An 8,893-nucleotide genomic window follows, 5' to 3' on the forward strand; every position below is an offset into this window, starting at 1 on the left:
ATGGGATGGAAGAAGACTGAAGTACGGAAGATGGAGTCGCACTGCTAATAGGTTGTGAATTTGGTTTTGTCCAATCTAAAAGTCTGTAACTCTCTTGAAGGTGTTCACCCAGCTAGATTCTCATGTAACCTTTGCTTTTACAAATTAAAATTCAAAAGCTCGGCAGGTACTGTAGGCATTTTGCACTAGTTGGGTTGTAGATGAACTCACACCTGGAAGATCTTCCCACCACACATGTGAGTAGGAAAGATAGGTCTGACTTATCCTTGTAGGACAATGCTCTCTCTCCTCCTCTCCCCTCTCTTCCTATCCCTCCCCTCCCTTCCCCTCCCCCTTTTCTTTGTTTGAGAAGGGCTTCATGTATTCCAGACTGTCCTCAAACTCCATAAATAGTCAAAGATGAACTTGAACTTCTGATCCTCCTGCCTCCACCTTCCAAGGGCTAAAAGAACCTGAAGTTTGGGTCACAGGAAACCACTGCCATCCTTTTAATTACAGTCTCTGGAAGAAGAGACCCTTTCTGATTTGGAGAAAGCCTTTTTTTTTTTTTTTTTTTTTTTTTTTTTTTTTTTTAAATCTTATTAACAATAACGTATCTCAGCCCTGCAGTAATTACAGGCCTATTCCTGAAGCAATCAAATTGCTTATTTGGAAGAAAGACTGTTTCCTTTCCCTAATGAATACTAACAGTCCTCTGGAGCCTGGGGGTGATGTGTGTGAATGCCCCGCTGTAACAATGAAAAGCGATTATAAATAAATGACACGCAGCCGCTCTGTTCTTAAAAATCACCGCGTGATCAGTTTGAGAGACACTCACGGAGATGGGACTCTCGGGAGATTTTGTTTTAATTATTCTGCCCGAAGGGAAACGGTACTTTGTTTTCTGCTGGCACCATTCTACAGAGAAGCTTAAAGAGACTTGGAAAGCATGAGCCTATTAATCTTTCTCAAACCACACTGGCAGATACAGCCACCCTCATTTTCGGGGGCGGGTGGGGGGAATGGGGGCGGTCAAGGTGCCGATAGATGGATGGTTCTCTTCTCAGTGGGATGTTTAAAGGTTTGTTATCATCACATCCCACAGCTTTGTCTCTATGGAGCTTCTGTGACAATAGTTCGCATTTGAAAATCCACCAGAAAGGAAGAGACAAACAGAAGGTTTTGAAGAGGAATTTTTAATTTTTTTAATCTGCCAGCTTCCTCGTGCCATTTTTTTTTTTTTTTTTTTTTTTTTTTTTTTTTTTTTGGTTTTTCGAGACAGGGTTTCTCTGTGTAGCCCTGGCTGTCCTAGAACTCACTCTGTAGACCAGGCTGGCCTCGAACTCAGAAATCCGCCTGCCTCTGCCTCCCAAGTGCTGGGATTAAAGGCGTGCGCCACCACCGCCCGGTTCGTGCCATTTTTAAACGGGGCTTGTGAGCATGCCTAAGACATGCTTGGGGATGTTTGGGTTTGGGGGTCGGGTAATAGGATGGGAAGATAAGTAAAAAGAGAATATTTCATTTTAGCTGCTTTGAAATGGACTCGCTGTCCCACCCTGCAGGTTGGCATGTGTGAGTTAGAGACCACCGACTAGGCTGTAGTTCTGTCAGCCAAGGACACTATTGGAATAAACTCAGACTGAACGAAGGTCCTGGTTTTGAGTTGGTACTTGATGGCATCTGAAGACCACCATTGCCTAGAATGGCAGTGTACAGCTTTTTTTTTTTTTTTTTTTTTTTTTTTACTGGGGAACACAGTACAGATCACCAGGAAGCCTCTCAGAGAACAGATTGAAAAAAACAACTTCTTACCATTTGTTGTTGAAAAAACGTTGAAAATTAATTCATTCATAATTCATCCATGAGAGGCTGCCATTTTGGAACTTCTAGCATAATAGAGTCCCCAGGAGCCAAAAGATTTATATTTCCAGAGATTCTTTATGGCAACCAATGTTATCGATCCATTTTTCTTAGCTGGCTTTTTTTTGATTCTTATGCCTTCTGCCTCTCTTTCTTTGCATGACTTTGACCCATATAACAGTCAGCAGGAGTTAGCAGACACCCTCCCCCAAACCATAGGAGGCTTGTTTCAGGAGACTGGAAGTGAATTCAGAAATTGTTTGCAAGAATTTCTGGAGCTTCAAACTACATTCTTTTGACAGGTTCAAGCATTTAACAAATCACGTTGACCCAGTCTCTAGCTAGTTCCATAAAGAACCCACGTAATTGTTTGGATGATAAGCAAATCAGTGAACCTATCTGACTTCAATACTTTATTTTCTCCTGTCTCCTTTTATTATTATTATTATTATTATTATTATTATTATTATCATATTCTGAAAATGTCAAACTACAATACCCTGCTTCCTAGAGTGCCCTTGATATAACACACTTTCATTGGGTGTCAATATTAAAATATTCGCATAAGCACTGCATCTGTTTAACACCCATATCTCCCATACTTGTTCCTCATTGCGTATTGGTCTTCTTCAGGCAGCTAGGATTCTGTTAAAAAAAACAATAACTTAACACCTGCACTCAGGAGACAGAGGCAGGTAGATCTCTGTGAGTTTGAAACCAGCCTAGTCCACATACCGAGCTCTAGAACACCCAGGTCTATGTAGAAAACCCTCTCAAAAAAAAAAAAAAATGAACAAACGAACAGTAATAATTATAACGAAAACAAACAAACAAAAAATTGGAGCCGAGGACATAGCTCAGTGCTACAGTGTTTGCCTTTTATTTCCCCTGGCCTCCTCACCATGGCTGATAATTATGACATTATGTAGACACAGCTCAGATTAACATGCTACATGACGCCAATGTTTACATAAAAGAAGTATACAATGTGTTTAAAATAAGAGTCTGTGTGGACAATGAAACTCTGTCAGAAAATTAGAGGGAACCCAATGGGTCAGGCTCACCTGAGAAAACAAAGAAAGAAAGAGTGAAGAACAGAAGAAAGGAGAGGTCTACTCCTAACAGGAAGGAAGTCTCTGAAGACGCTGATTATGTGTGGCTCCCTCTGGGCCTGGAACAATTAACTATCAGAAAATGAAAGGCCAGCCTTTGTGCTTCTGGGGGTTGAAGGGACTATAACAGGTGAGAATAATTACTGTCTCATAAAAGATCCTTTTTTTGTGAAACCCTTCTCCCCTACCCCCACCCTGCACCCTTCTGTGGTACCTGCAAGGGGTCCTTGCAGCATTGGGTAAATCCGAATCTTTGAAAGTTAAAAATTTGAGTTCTTAAGAGCTAGAATATTCTACATCTTAGAAAATGTTACTGTTTGAAGATTCACCAGAGATACACTTCCTGGGTATTTTTCTATTAAAATAACACAGACACACACGCGCGCGCGCGTGCGCGCCCGCCCTTATAAACAAAACAGAAAACTTTCTTATATTTAGAAAAGACAAGAGCTATGTTGCTCTTGTGATTTGATTATGAAATGTGCCCCATAGAATCATGTGTTTGAACACTTGGTCCCCAGCAGTAACTCCTGTTTAGAGACATCATGGACCCTTTAGAAGACCAAGCCATAATGGAGGAAGTAGGTGGTGACCTCTGGATTTTATAACCTGACCTCACTTCCTGTTCCTTCTCTGCCTCCTGAAGCTTGACAATGCGAGCGGAGTGGCCACTTCACACTCCTGCTGCCCTGCTTATCCCACTATGATGGGTGGTGTCCCCTCAGACTGTGAGGAAAAATCAACTCCTAAATGAACGTGCAGATGATTCTTGTCAGGTGTTTTATCACACGTTGCTGTCTCTCCTGAGATTGGGATATAAAAAGGGAGCTCCCCCGCCCCCCAATCTCTTTACTGATGAAATCATTGGGTTAAGGTGAACATTGGGAGAAGGTGACAACACATGAATCTTCCTGAAACCTGAGGGACAAAATGAGACGTGAGCTCGGCTGTGAGGGCGGTGTTAGACCCCAGCAGAAGGCGCAGGACACAGGGCTGTGAGAGGCCAGGGATTTTCTCATTGTACCTGCTGAGAAGATAAGATAAATGCTTATGTTGATGACAGGGTGGATGTGTGTTAAACTGATGGGGGACAATCTCACAGAGACTTAATTAAGGAGCAGGAGAAGTCAATATGTCCTGTACTTAGTGTAGGATGAGAAGGCGTGGGAAAGGAATTTCCCTGTGAGAGGGCAAATCCTTTTCCCACAAGGAGTTGGCAGCGCATTCTTTCTCTGAGGTAAAAGAATTTTAGTAACATTTTGGAATGAAGTTTGTAGTATTGTTTTTTGTTGTTGTTGTTGTTGTGGGTTTTTTTTTTTTTTTTTCTTCTTCTCGTCTGTTGTGAAAATTCTAGAAGAGAACCACTTTGGAGAAAGTCTTCTTTCCTAGCCCTGAGGAGGAGCTGAGATTCCCATGTTACCTAGACAAAGATCTTTAGAGGCCAAAGTGGGGGCTGCCAAATATAGGACAAGAGATGAATGAGGCAGTAGAGGCCACCCCCTCACCACCACCACCACCACTGACTGGCTTACAACCAGCTGTGTGCACATGCTTCCACATATGAAGTCTTTCTAAAAAGAGAAAAGAAACCAAAGTTTCAGGGAGCATCTTTATTTGCAGTGCAATCAGCAGATCCCCCAGTCCTTCGTGTATTTATTTTTGTAGAGCTGAGGGTGGAACCCAGGTCCTTTTATGTGTGAGCAGGCATTTGAACAGTAAAATATAGCCCCAGTGTGAACAGTTAAGCCTTGTGAACCTTCTCGATAGCCAAGCAGAACTTCTGGCTTTAGCTACAAAATTGACTCAAAAGAGTCATGCAAAGTACTGGTTTTAGGATTCCGTTTGAATAGAGGGTGGTTTAAAGATCTGTGAAGCTGGAACACACAGAGGAGTTTGGGGGGGGGGGGATGTGGAGAAAGGAGGATGGGTGGGAATTGCTAAGCTGAGCAGGACACATCTGCTATCTCTGGAGGCAGGAGGATTGTGAGTTGAGACTAGCCAGAGTTACGCAGTGTGATGGTTTGTATATGCTGTGCCCAGGGAGTGGCACTATTAGAAGGATGGCTTGTTGGAGTAGGTGTGTCACTGTGGGTGTGGGCTTTAAGACCCTCATCCTAGCTGCCTGGAAGCTAGTATTCTGCTAGCAGACTTCAGATGAAGATGTAGAACTCTCAGGTCTTCCTGCACCATGCCTGCCTGGATGTTGCCATGCTCCCACCTTGATGATAATGGACTGAACCTCTGAACCTGTAAGCCAGCCCCAATTAAATGCTGTCTTTATTATACATGTTGCCTTGGTTATGGTGTTTGTTCACAGCAGGAAAACCCTAAGACACACAGCAAGCTCCGTTCTCAAACTAGCCAAGCACTGGGGATGTAGCTATGTGATATAGCACTAGTTAAACATGAACAGTATCTTACCTTTGCTCTCCAACAGCAGATGAGTAAGCTAGGGTGAAGGAAAAGAGAATGTGAGGGAATACCAAGAATCCCTCAGCACAAGATAGACCCAATACCTCTGTGACAGAAAGTTTAGGCTGTGCGTAGTTCAAATTGAAAGAGAGATTTCGAAAGGTGTTGCAGTCTCATTAAAGGAGAATTAAGAGATGTCTGTATTTCGGTTTTGTTTCTGTTCAGATCATGATCTATAGTCAGCTCTTACAAAGCTCCTACAAACCACAGATTAAGCCTGGTTGCTGTGAGTCTGGCTTGTAGCCTTCCTTGTGTCTTTTCTAGGGTGAAATACTCCTGCCGGGCCCCTAGAGACATCTACAGAAATCACTTACAGAAACCACGATGGGGACAAGCTCCTGAGAAGCTTTTGCCTTTGCATCTGAACCTAAATGCAGCCCCAAGCAGAGCTGGGATGTTCAGATGCTGCGCATTTGAGAGTACCAAGTGAGACCTAGAGGTAGGTAGAATCATGCTCTTTCAGTTCCTTATCAGAGGGAGATGGGGGTGCAGGTCCCAGTCTTGAACCAGGCAGAAAGCAGTACTCTTGAATTTTGAACTTCTGTCATTTCCAAGAAAATGTGTCAGCCACCCCCTGCCAAACTACCAAAACCACCAACAATGAATGAGGTTGATGACAGCCAATATTGCAAATACTTGAGGAATGTTCCTGTGTGCTTCTGTTGAGCTGGTGAAGAGACTCAGAAAGGGCAAACGTCGCTAAGCATCTTCAGAATGGCACTTTTGCTTCTGATAACTTTCTTTGAAAAATTAAATGCGCTGTGAAAGATGAATTGCGGCTTGATGCGAATTGTCTTGTTAAAAAGCCATTTCTCCTCCCCGGAAACCTACTTCCCATGTCATTAAGCCAGTTGATTGGCTATGTCTAGACAATCATGATGATGATTTACTACCTTTATGTGCAGTTGATGCTGGGGGTCCAGGGTGGGGGAAGGGCAGTCGCATCCCCATCTCTGCTGTCTCTTGGAGAGTTGATGATCAAGTCCCCAGCCATGGCATTAAACACAGCAATAGAACACGGAGGCACAGTGACGCATTTCCACTGCGGGTTATGAGCTGAGATATAAAATAAGATTTATTTGCAACAATCTGATAGAGAAAATTGAGTCCTGGGAATTGATGTCCTACAAAGACTTTCTCATCACCCAGGGAGTTACTATAGGATGTGAGTCACACTGCAAGAGGAAAGAGTCGGTGGTGGCAAAGACATAAAGCTGGGGATTTGACATTTCCTGCAGCCACTCTTAAAGATAAAGGAATTGACCAGTTTGTACAACATGAAATATGCTCACAATTACAGTCTTTTCTGATCCAGGCTCTGCTCACAGTTGGATACCTTGGGCTTTTAAATTGATGCTATCATTCAACCCCTCCCCCCCCCCTTTTTTTGTTATAATGCACTACTTCTGCAAATGTGGTCCCAAATAAACAACCATCTCCCCAAAATAGCATGCTCCTGTTCCCAAAAGGTTTAATCCTAGGAAATAACTTCAAATAAATGAGACGTAGCATCTACCATTTCACTTCTCATTTCTTAAATTCTCCGAGCAGCACCATAGCCATGTGAATGTAATGGCATAATGAATCCAAGTTAATATTTTTAAATGCAACAGGAAACAGGAGTGTTATGTTAAATTTTACTTGCTTAGTATTCACTCCGCAGGTCAATACTGTCGCAGTTTTTATGTGTGTCTGATGCTGATAGGCTACGTTCAGAAAGAAGATATATGTGACCTTTCAATGTGTATATAATCCAGTGCTTCCAGAATACTTTCAGTGTCTCCACATGTTTTTAAACTGACAGGTCCCAGACAGAAGTAAAAACAATGACCAGTTTGTAAACCTGATAGAGCTTTGTCCAAATCAGAACTAACTTCCTTCCTTCCTTCCTTCCTTCCTTCCTTCCTTCCTTCCTTCCTTCTTGTTAATTTACATTAATTTGAACACAGAATACTCATCAGAATTAAAACCCTTTACAATGCAGCTCAGTGGCTGAGTCCTTGCTCAGTATAGTGATATCTTGCTTTTCAACACCAACCAGCTCCTATCAGTGTGAGAAAGTTTTTAAAAAATGAATGGAGATTCCAGTCAGACTAGAAAGTCTAGGTCATCAGTTGTTTTTTTTGTGGGATCATTAAGATTGAGTTTAAAAACCAAACCAAACCCTTTATTTTGAAGCAATTATAGTCTCATAAAAAGTTGCAAAGCTATGAGTTCTGTGTACTATTCTGTCTTCCTCCAATTGTGGCATCTTATATAACTGTGGCACGATTATAATTAGTATATTGTCATAGGCTGGTGATGTTAAGTAGACCACAGAGACTCACTCAGTGTCAGTAGTTTTGCTATGTACCCATTTGTATATGTGTATGTCTATAGTCCTGTGAGTCTTTTTTTTTTTTTTTTTTTTTTTTAAATGGTGCTAGGGGTTGAACCTGGGGCCCCGGGTATGCTCACTAAATAATCCTCTAGTGAGCTATAGCCCCCTTGATACTTCTATACAGTCTGGTCCCACACAGGCCTATCACTACCACCCCAATCTACTCAGAACAGTAGCATTGATACAAAGCCCTCCCTGGCTTTGTCACTTCATTGCAGTATTCCTTCCTGTTCCTAATCCCCGGCCACCACAAATCAACTCTATCAACTCTCTACCTCCACATTTTTCTGCATTTTGAGGCAGGGTCTCAAGTAGTTGAGACTGGACTCAAGTTTCTGAGTCTCTTGTTGAGATGTATAAGATGCATTGTGTCTACTGCTATGTTTGGCTTTATTGTATTTTCTGTATGTTATTTTCTGTCACCATTGCCACACTTTTAAAACTTCAAGAACGTTAGGTACATGGAATCATAGAGTACACGTTATTGTTAGAGGGTGTCCTCAAAATTTTTTCATGCTAGGAACTTTTTTTGCTTTTTACATTTTTCTCTTATTGAAAACAGATTTTTCTCATACAGCGTGTTCTGGTTATTGTTTCTCCCTCCCACTCCTCCCAGATTCTCCCCCACCTCCCCACCTGTCTGAACCCACACCCTTTCTTTCTTTAGGAAATAAACAGGCTTATAAAGAATAATATTAAAATAATTTAAATTACACAAAAACTGACACATGTATAGGGTAAAACAAACAAAACAAAAAACACACAGAAGAAAAGGAGCCAAAGAAAAAGGACACAAGCTGGGCCTGAGCACTGAGCAGATCCTGGGCGGCAGCTCTGCACCCAATCTCACAGAACCCAGGGGAAGTGAGGTTCCCAAGAGCTCTAACCTGGGCAGTATTTTAGGTAAGGAGACAGCAACACTCACCGCAAACAGAGAGTAACTGAGACCCACTAGGACCCAGGAATTCACTCCTAGCCCGGAGCACTGTTCCTTCCTGTCTGCCCCTAAGCACTGAGCAGATTTTGGGCCCTAGCTCTAACCCCAGTAGTAACACCCACCCCACACAGTTCTGAAACAACCAAGATAATA

This window comes from Arvicanthis niloticus, chromosome 16 (assembly GCF_011762505.2).
Source record: "Arvicanthis niloticus isolate mArvNil1 chromosome 16, mArvNil1.pat.X, whole genome shotgun sequence".
Lineage (NCBI taxonomy): Eukaryota > Metazoa > Chordata > Mammalia > Rodentia > Muridae > Arvicanthis > Arvicanthis niloticus.